This window comes from Lepisosteus platostomus, chromosome 7 (assembly GCF_059453375.1).
Source record: "Lepisosteus platostomus isolate fLepPlt1 chromosome 7, fLepPlt1.hap1, whole genome shotgun sequence".
NCBI classification, from domain to species: Eukaryota; Metazoa; Chordata; class Actinopteri; order Semionotiformes; family Lepisosteidae; genus Lepisosteus; species Lepisosteus platostomus.
Genome location: NC_142617.1, coordinates 33518428 through 33526906, shown reverse-complemented (window position 1 = coordinate 33526906; position 8479 = coordinate 33518428).

Sequence of the window (8479 nt, the reverse complement as noted above, 5' to 3'; positions counted from 1 at the left end):
GCCATGAGTGTAACGATGCTCTGTAGAGGTGAAAAGGATCCGATGCAGATGCAGGAGTCGCAGGGAGGTAAGTAAACGTACCGAGCAAATCCAGGAGCTGAGCCGTAGTCCGAAGGCGAAGGTAAGTCGAGATCCGGTAAAGGCACTGGTGGCGAACAATCCAAAACGTGAGACAGAATCGTAGTCGAAAGGAGAGCTTCAGGGTCAAATCCAAAACAGGCAATGATAGCAAACAATCCAAAGGGCGAGACGAGATCCGAAGTCCGAAGGCAAAAGGTGCAGGCAGAATTCCAGGAAGGCAAAAGAGGGGTGAGAATGCTAGGCTGAGCAACAAGAAGAGAACTCAATACCGAGCAACGGGAATCAGGTGCGAATGGTATAAATAACCCGGCGTGCCGCACGGTAGAGCAATTGCAGGTGTGTTAACTCGTGCGGCGGCGCTTGTTAGTAGTAATCCGCTGCTGGTGCCGATTGGCTCGCTTACGTGTTGATCTCCGCTGGCTGGTGGTCGTGACAGTACCCCCCCCTTCACGGGCGGCTCCCGACGCCCGAGACGGCCGATTAGGATAGTCCCTGTGAAAGTCACTGATTAGTGTAGGGTCCAAAATATCCTTCTCTGGAACCCAAGATCTCTCCTCGGCACCAAAACCTTCCCAGTCGACAAAATACTGCAGGGTACCGCGGTTCCACCTGGAGTCAATGATCTTGTGGACCGTATAAGCCGGGCGCCCCTGAATGCGACGAGGAGGTGGCGGGCGATGTTGGGGAGCCGCAAGGGGCGAGCGGTAAACAGGTTTCAGGAGGGAGACATGAAATGAGGGGTGGATTCTGAGGGTAGGGGGGAGAGCAAGACGGAAGGTAACCGGGGTGATCCGGGAACGAATCCGGAAGGGACCAATATATCTAGGCCCAAGCTTTTTGGAAGGCTGATGTATAGGTAGGTTCCGTGTCGATAACCAAACAAACTGTCCTTTCCGAAAACGAGGGGCTGGTCTGCGGTGTCGGTTGGCGAATTTGGCGTGGCGCTGGGTTGACTTAATAAGAGCTGTCCTCGCCATTTTCCAGGTCCTTCGCAGTTTGGCAATATATTGTTGCACGGACGGCACTGCCGTGAGTGGAGGTGTGACAGGGATGAGAGTGGGCTGATAACCTAAAGAACAAAGGAAGGGAGAGAGACCTGTGGAGGAGGAGGTAAGAGAATTGTGGGCATATTCTGCCCAGGGAAGTAGTGATGACCAATCATCCTGTGAGCTGGAGGTGAAGGCTCTCAAAAAGGTCAGGAGGCTTTGATTGGTCCTTTCCACCTGACCATTGGCCTCAGGATGATAACCAGAAGTCAAAGATACATGAGTCCCTAGAGTTTGACAGAAAGCCTTCCAAAAGGCCGAGATAAATTGCGGTCCCCTGTCCGAGACAACGTCATCAGGCAAACCATGTATCCTAAAGACCTGTTGTACAAACAAAGATGCCATTTCCTGGGCTGTGGGCAATGCTGGGAGGGGGACAAAATGGGCTGCTTTGGAAAAACGATCGGAGACCACCATGATTACCGTATGACCCTGACTGTTAGGAAGGTCCGTAATGAAGTCAACAGCTATGTGGGACCAAGGGCGGTGTGGGATTGGAAGGGGGTGAAGGAGGCCAGCCTTCCTAGAGCGCGGAGTCTTGCTCCTGGCACAGACCGGGCAAGCCCGGACGTACTCTGCTGCATCAGATCGCATGGAAGGCCACCAAAAGTCCCTGGTGAGGAGGTCCAGGGTGCGTCTGCATCCCGGGTGGCCGGCAAACCGGGAATCATGTCCCCACTGCAAAACCGCAGAACGTAAGTTGTTCGGGACGAAAAGCTTATCCGGGGGGCAGCACAGAGGAACTGTAGTTCCGTTGAGGGCACGCCTGACCTGATCTTCAATGGAGCAATGAATCGCTGCCACGATTCTGTTAGGAGAGATGATTGGTTCAGGTGTGTCGTCCAGGTCTGGGGGGTCATGGAGCCGAGAGAGTGCATCAGCCCTCCCATTCTTCGAGCCAGGAGTGTAAGTGATAACAAAATTGAAACGAGAAAAGAAAAGTGACCAACGGGCCCGACGCGAGTTGAGGCGCTTGGCAGATTGAATATAGGACAGGTTCTTATGGTCCGTAATAATGACAAGGGGGTGCTGAGCCCCCTCCAGCCAGTGTCTCCATTCCTCGAGGGCCAGCTTGATAGCTAGGAGTTCCCGATTGCCCACATCATAGTTAACCTCAGCAGGAGAGAGCTTCTTGGAAAAGAAAGCACATGGATGAGGGAGGCGATCCTCTTCGAGGCGCTGGGAGAGGACTGCACCAACCCCATGGGCAGAGGCGTCAACTTCAACAATGAAAGGCCGGGAGGGATCCGGATGCCGTAGGAGAGGAGCGGAGCTGAAGAGACGTTTCAAGCGCAGGAATGCCTGGTTAGCCTCCGGATTCCATTTACCCCGACTAGGACGGTTGCGGGTCAGAGCCGTAATGGGCGCCACCACGGAGCTAAAGTTCCGGATGAATCGCCTGTAGAAGTTGGCAAAACCTAGAAAGCGTTGGATTTGCTTCAAATTACGTGGCACAGGCCAATCATTGATAGCTGCCACCTTGGCTGAGTCCATCTCGACTCCAAGAGGAGAAATAATGTAGCCCAGAAAGTGAATCTTAGAAGCATGAAAAATGCATTTCTCAAGCTTGGCGTAGAGCTGGTTGTCGATGAGTCTGGACAAGACCTCCTGGACGTGATGGACATGTTCCTGAGGGTCGGTGGAAAAAAATGAGGATGTCATCCAAGTATACCAAGACAAATTTTCCAATAATGTCCCTGAAGATGTCATTTATGAAGGATTGGAAGACTGCCGGGGCATTAGCGAGTCCAAAAGGCATCACCTGATATTCATAGTGGCCGTGCGTGGTCATAAAGGCTGTCTTCCACTCATCCCCTTCACGGATCCTGATTAAATTATAAGCCCCTCGTAGATCTAGTTTTGAGAAAATGGAGGCTCCACGTAGGGACTCCAGAGCGGCTGGGATTAAAGGCAAGGGGTAGGGATGTTTGACTGTAATGGAGTTCAGGCCTCTGTAATCAATACACGGCCTCAAGGAGCCGTCCTTCTTCCCTATGAAGAAGAACCCAGCACAGGCTGGGGACGAGGAGGGACGAATAAAACCAGAATTCAGGGCCTCCTTGATATAATCCTGCAGGGCTTCATTCTCCGTCTGAGTGAGCGGGTAGATCCGTCCTTTGGGTGGGAGTGCTCCTGGAAGCAAATCTATTGCACAGTCATAGGTGCGGTGAGGGGGGAGCGATAGAGCTTTCTGTTTGTCAAAGGCTTGCTTCAAATGTGCATATTGGGGGGGAATAATAGAGTGTTCTTCCAAGAGGTTTACTGAAGCAGCAACCTTGAGTGGAGGACGACAACAGTTGTCACGACAGGCCTGGCTCCAGGCAATGATCTCATTCTTGGCCCAGGAGATGTGGGGATCATGCTTTTTGAGCCAGGGAAGGCCCAGGATCACAGGGTAAGCAGGGGAGTCCAGGAGAAGGAGTGAAATGTCCTCCACGTGAGTGGCACCAACAGTAAGGGATAGGGGAATGGTCTGCCAGGAAATACGTCCAGGAGCGATCGGTGACCCATCCAACGTTTGAATGCAGATAGGGGGTGAAAGCGGAGCAAGAGGAATATCCCACTTCTTAGCAAAAGAGGCATCCATAAAATTCCCAGCTGCCCCTGAATCCACCAAAACCGAAAGGGGAAGGTGCGTGTCCATCCAGGAAATCTCAGCTGGGAATAAAGGCCCTGAAGAGGATTGTGAAAAAACAGCACTACTGACACTAACAGTAGGCAGTGGGGGAGCTCGAGGTGGATGTGGGGGTCTCAAAGGACAAGTAGCGAGCAGGTGACCCGACGCAGAGCAGTACAGACACAGCCCCTCCTGACGGCGCCTTTCCTTTTCCTCCAAGGACAGGGGTGCATGTGGCAGGGTGGGCGCCATGAGGGGAGGACCCATGGGCCGCACAGGTCTGCTTCCTGGGTGTCTCTCCGCTCTCCGCAGCCGAATGCGAGTGTCCAATTCAACTACCGCAGCGATAGCCGCCTCTAGAGACCAGGTTGGTAAGGACATGAGCACCAGGTGGTCCTTTAGATCCTCCGAGAGACCCTTAGCGAAGAGGCAAACCAAAGCTTCTGGGTTCCAGGCAGACTCCGTGGCGAGGGCTTGGAATTCAGCCACATAATCTTGCAGTGGTCTGTCGCCCTGGCGAAGAGAGGAAAGCCGAAGGCAAGTCAAATCCGGGTTGCTTTGAGAAAAACGCGCCTGGAGACGGTCAGCGAAAAGCTGAAAGTCAGAGAACAGCTGCTCTCCTCTAGCAAGCAATACTGCAGCCCAATCCAATGCTTTGCCTGTGAGCAAGGAAAGTGCGAATCCGATCCTCTGTCGAGAAGTAGAAAAACGCTCAGGCTGCAGCTGAAAAGCCAGGGAGCACTGGGCAATAAAGCCCCTGCAGCCTGCAGGATTGCCGTCATACTTCTCCAGGAGAACAAATGGTAAAGTTGAGGGAGTGGTGGGCGGGGCCGCGGTGGTTGGAGCAGGTGTTTGTAAAAAAGGCGTTGTAGGAATCGGTGCGGGAGCCGGCGAAACAGGGGAAGAAAAAAGCCAGGCGACTTGGTTAGTGAGCAGTTGGAGAGAAGATTGAAGCTGGGCGATGGTCTGGGATTGCTGCGGAAGAAGGGAACGAAGGGTCTGTGCGTCTGCGGGATCCATAATCTGGCTCGGTATTCTGTAACGATGCTCTGTAGAGGTGAAAAGGATCCGATGCAGATGCAGGAGTCGCAGGGAGGTAAGTAAACGTACCGAGCAAATCCAGGAGCTGAGCCGTAGTCCGAAGGCGAAGGTAAGTCGAGATCCGGTAAAGGCACTGGTGGCGAACAATCCAAAACGTGAGACAGAATCGTAGTCGAAAGGAGAGCTTCAGGGTCAAATCCAAAACAGGCAATGATAGCAAACAATCCAAAGGGCGAGACGAGATCCGAAGTCCGAAGGCAAAAGGTGCAGGCAGAATTCCAGGAAGGCAAAAGAGGGGTGAGAATGCTAGGCTGAGCAACAAGAAGAGAACTCAATACCGAGCAACGGGAATCAGGTGCGAATGGTATAAATAACCCGGCGTGCCGCACGGTAGAGCAATTGCAGGTGTGTTAACTCGTGCGGCGGCGCTTGTTAGTAGTAATCCGCTGCTGGTGCTGATTGGCTCGCTTACGTGTTGATCTCCGCTGGCTGGTGGTCGTGACAATGAGCTTCTTTCAAATGACTGGATGAGATCTAACAAACAAACAGGCTAGGTGGGCCCATTAGCTGCCTCTTGTTTGTAGCTTTATGTTGTTATTTTTACAATGTTGAGAACTAGCTCCTGTATTCCAGATGTGGTCTAACTGGGACATTGCAGTCTCAAGGGGATGTTTGTTGAAACAGTGTTCTTCCTGGATTAATGGCTGCCAGGTGTGTTTCCTCTTCATCAGGATCTTGACAGTGGGCAGCGACTGCATTGAGCACAACACAGTGCCTGAAGCGTTTTCCCCACCCCTTTACTGGAGATTTTAGAATTCGGTTAAAATGAAAATTATTTCAAGACGATAATCCTTTGGTAATTGTTTTAGTTTCAGGCACAAAGTTTTCCCTCTCATCCTGAATTATAAAAAAAGTGAAGAATTAGACAGGCAGCCTTCCTACGATTTAATCTGTTTTTGAACTGGTGCACCATTCCTGTCTTCCTTGAAAAATATTGGTAATGGTAACTCCTTCAGCAGCTGGAAAGAGGTAGAGATGTTCTACCTACTTCTGTGGCCTCTCACCTCATTCCTAGGTACTCCCTGTGAGCCCGAACATCCGAAAAACAAGCCCAGTGGATTCCAGCTGACTCTCACATGTCTATCTGAGCATATCACCCCAGTCCTTACACCCCTACAACCTGGGACATCTGTTGGGTAACTGGTTTCTAATAGGTTGCTTATGGCCAACCTGCAGTGTGTGTCTTTTGGTTTTGTGTTTTATGTATGCGCTTTAGGTATTGAGTGGACAGTGTTTAATGCTTTTAACCACTATAAAATAAAAAAGGAATTTAGTCATACTAGTGTCTGTTGCTCGTTTGTGCAGACACTGGTGTTCTGGGAGATAGAAAAAACAAGAATAAATGTTGTCTTAAGAGGTCACTGTAAAACACTGCAAAGCACATTACACTGCTTGCTTGGAAACAACATCTGTAGTACAACCCTACTGAACACTGGAACCCCCCAGGGCTGTGTACTCATCCGGCTCCTGTTCATGCTGATGAGTCAGGACTGCACAGCTAAGCACAGTGCAAATTACATCGTCAACTTTACTGATGACACAACAGTGGTGGGCCTCATTAGTAACAACGATGAGGCACCATTCAGAGCAGAGGTGGAGCAATTAGCGGATTGGTGCTTAAACAATAATCTGTCTCTGAATGTAGATAAGACAAAAGAGATGATAATTGACTTCAGGAGGGCCCATGCTGATCACTCCCCACTGCACATCATCAGCTCCCCTGTGGAGACAGTTAGAAATACTAAGTTTCTTGGTGTGGATATCACAGATGACCTCACTTGGACCATCAACACCACCTCCCTAGCTCAAAAAGCACAACAATGTCTCCACTTCCTTCGGTGACTGAGAGGGGCAAACCTCCCCCCCCCATACTATCCACATTCTATAGAGGCACCATCGAGAGCATCTTGACAAACTACATCATTTTTTGGTTTGGGAATTGTAAGGTCTCAGACCGCAAGTCCCTGCAACGAATTGTCAATCCAGCAGGAAACATCATTGGAGCCTCCCTTCCGTCCATTCAGGACATCTACCACAAACGCTGAACATACAAAGCCTCCAGTATTGTGGACAATCCCTCCCACCCCTCCTGCAACCTCTTTGCGCTCCTACCATCTGGTAAAAGGTATTGCAGTATATGGTCCAGCTCCACCAGACTCCGTATCAGCTTTTTTCCACAGGCTGTCAGGCTCCTCATCAAGCTCCTGGTAACTTCTGCACCTATTCCAAATCTAGAAATGTAGTTATTTTTTTGCCTAATGTCAGCCATACTCTCTGATGTATTCTTTGCAAAATCCTGTAAAGTAAATTGCACTGTGCACATTGCACATGTACCCTGTTCTCTGTCAGCAATGTCTGTGTCTGTATTGTCTATAGCATTGTCTTGTCAGTGTATGTCTGTATTCTCGCTGTAGACCTGGGGAACGACATCTTGGTCCTCTGTATACTTGAATATGACTGGAATGATAAATAAACTTGAACTTGAACTTATAATAGGCTGCTCCAGGCCAAAAAACATACAGCTGTAAGATTTAAACACCCTAGTGTATTTTATCTTTACAGTACATGGAACTCACAACACCACAACCATAACAAAAGCTTAAGGTCTCCTTTGAGCTTCTACCTGAACTTCTTCAGAAAAGTCCCTCTCTACAGCATCATGGCCCAGCAGATACCCTGTTTACTGGCCACCAAAAAAAAACAACAAAGACCCTGCCAGACTTTCCTCAAAACTCTTCACATTTCACAAAATGTTGCCAAACTCACAGTCCCTTATCCTCGGCCAGTCCTTCTCCCTCCAGTGGACAACACAGTAACCACTTGGCTTCCTGCAATTAGTCAGGTGACAGAGCAGCAGCTCGTTCACACTATTAACTTGAACTTCTATCTAAAAAAAGATTATTTATGCCGGCAGAATTTTGATTTCCCCTCTCTTTTAAACAGGTCTCACTGCACTGTTTTCTCCTAGCAAAAGTACACACACATACGCAGGTAAGGTTTGCTTTGATTTATTTTTCATTTGGCTTTATCTGAAGCCTTGTCTATGAGTGTCTCAATTCTTTTTTCAAATGTAGAATAAATTGACCTTTGTCCTGGTTTCTATTGAATTTCATTTTAAGTTAATTTGCTTTCAGTAGGTATTTAACCCAAATACAGTACACAACACTGTATAAAAAGGTCACATCTTGAGTATCTCTTCCCCCATTCCAAGACCAAGAACAGTCTTTGGATGGGACCAAACTGAACATGAGTGCATCATGGGACAGTGAAACTGTTATACCGTAGACCTGGGTTCCTGCTGCTCATTCTCTGAAAACATTTAGACTGTACTGTTTTGCTCATCTCCAGCATGCATCACTCATACCATGTCTTATCACAGTTTCCCTGTTATGCAGACGTAGGTTTATTTAAAATAGTTTAAATTAAGCAATGTCAAATCAAATTCCTGTACTGCAGTAATTACTGATCACATTTTCCTGTGCTGCACAGTGATGCGTAACTGAGGGATGACATATTGATCGGTGTTTAATCTGAGAACAGACCCTGGAGGGACAGTACAGGGCTGCCATGTCTTTGGGAGGTTGGAAGAAACCAGAGCAGCCAGAGAACAGTCACACAAACATAGACATTACAT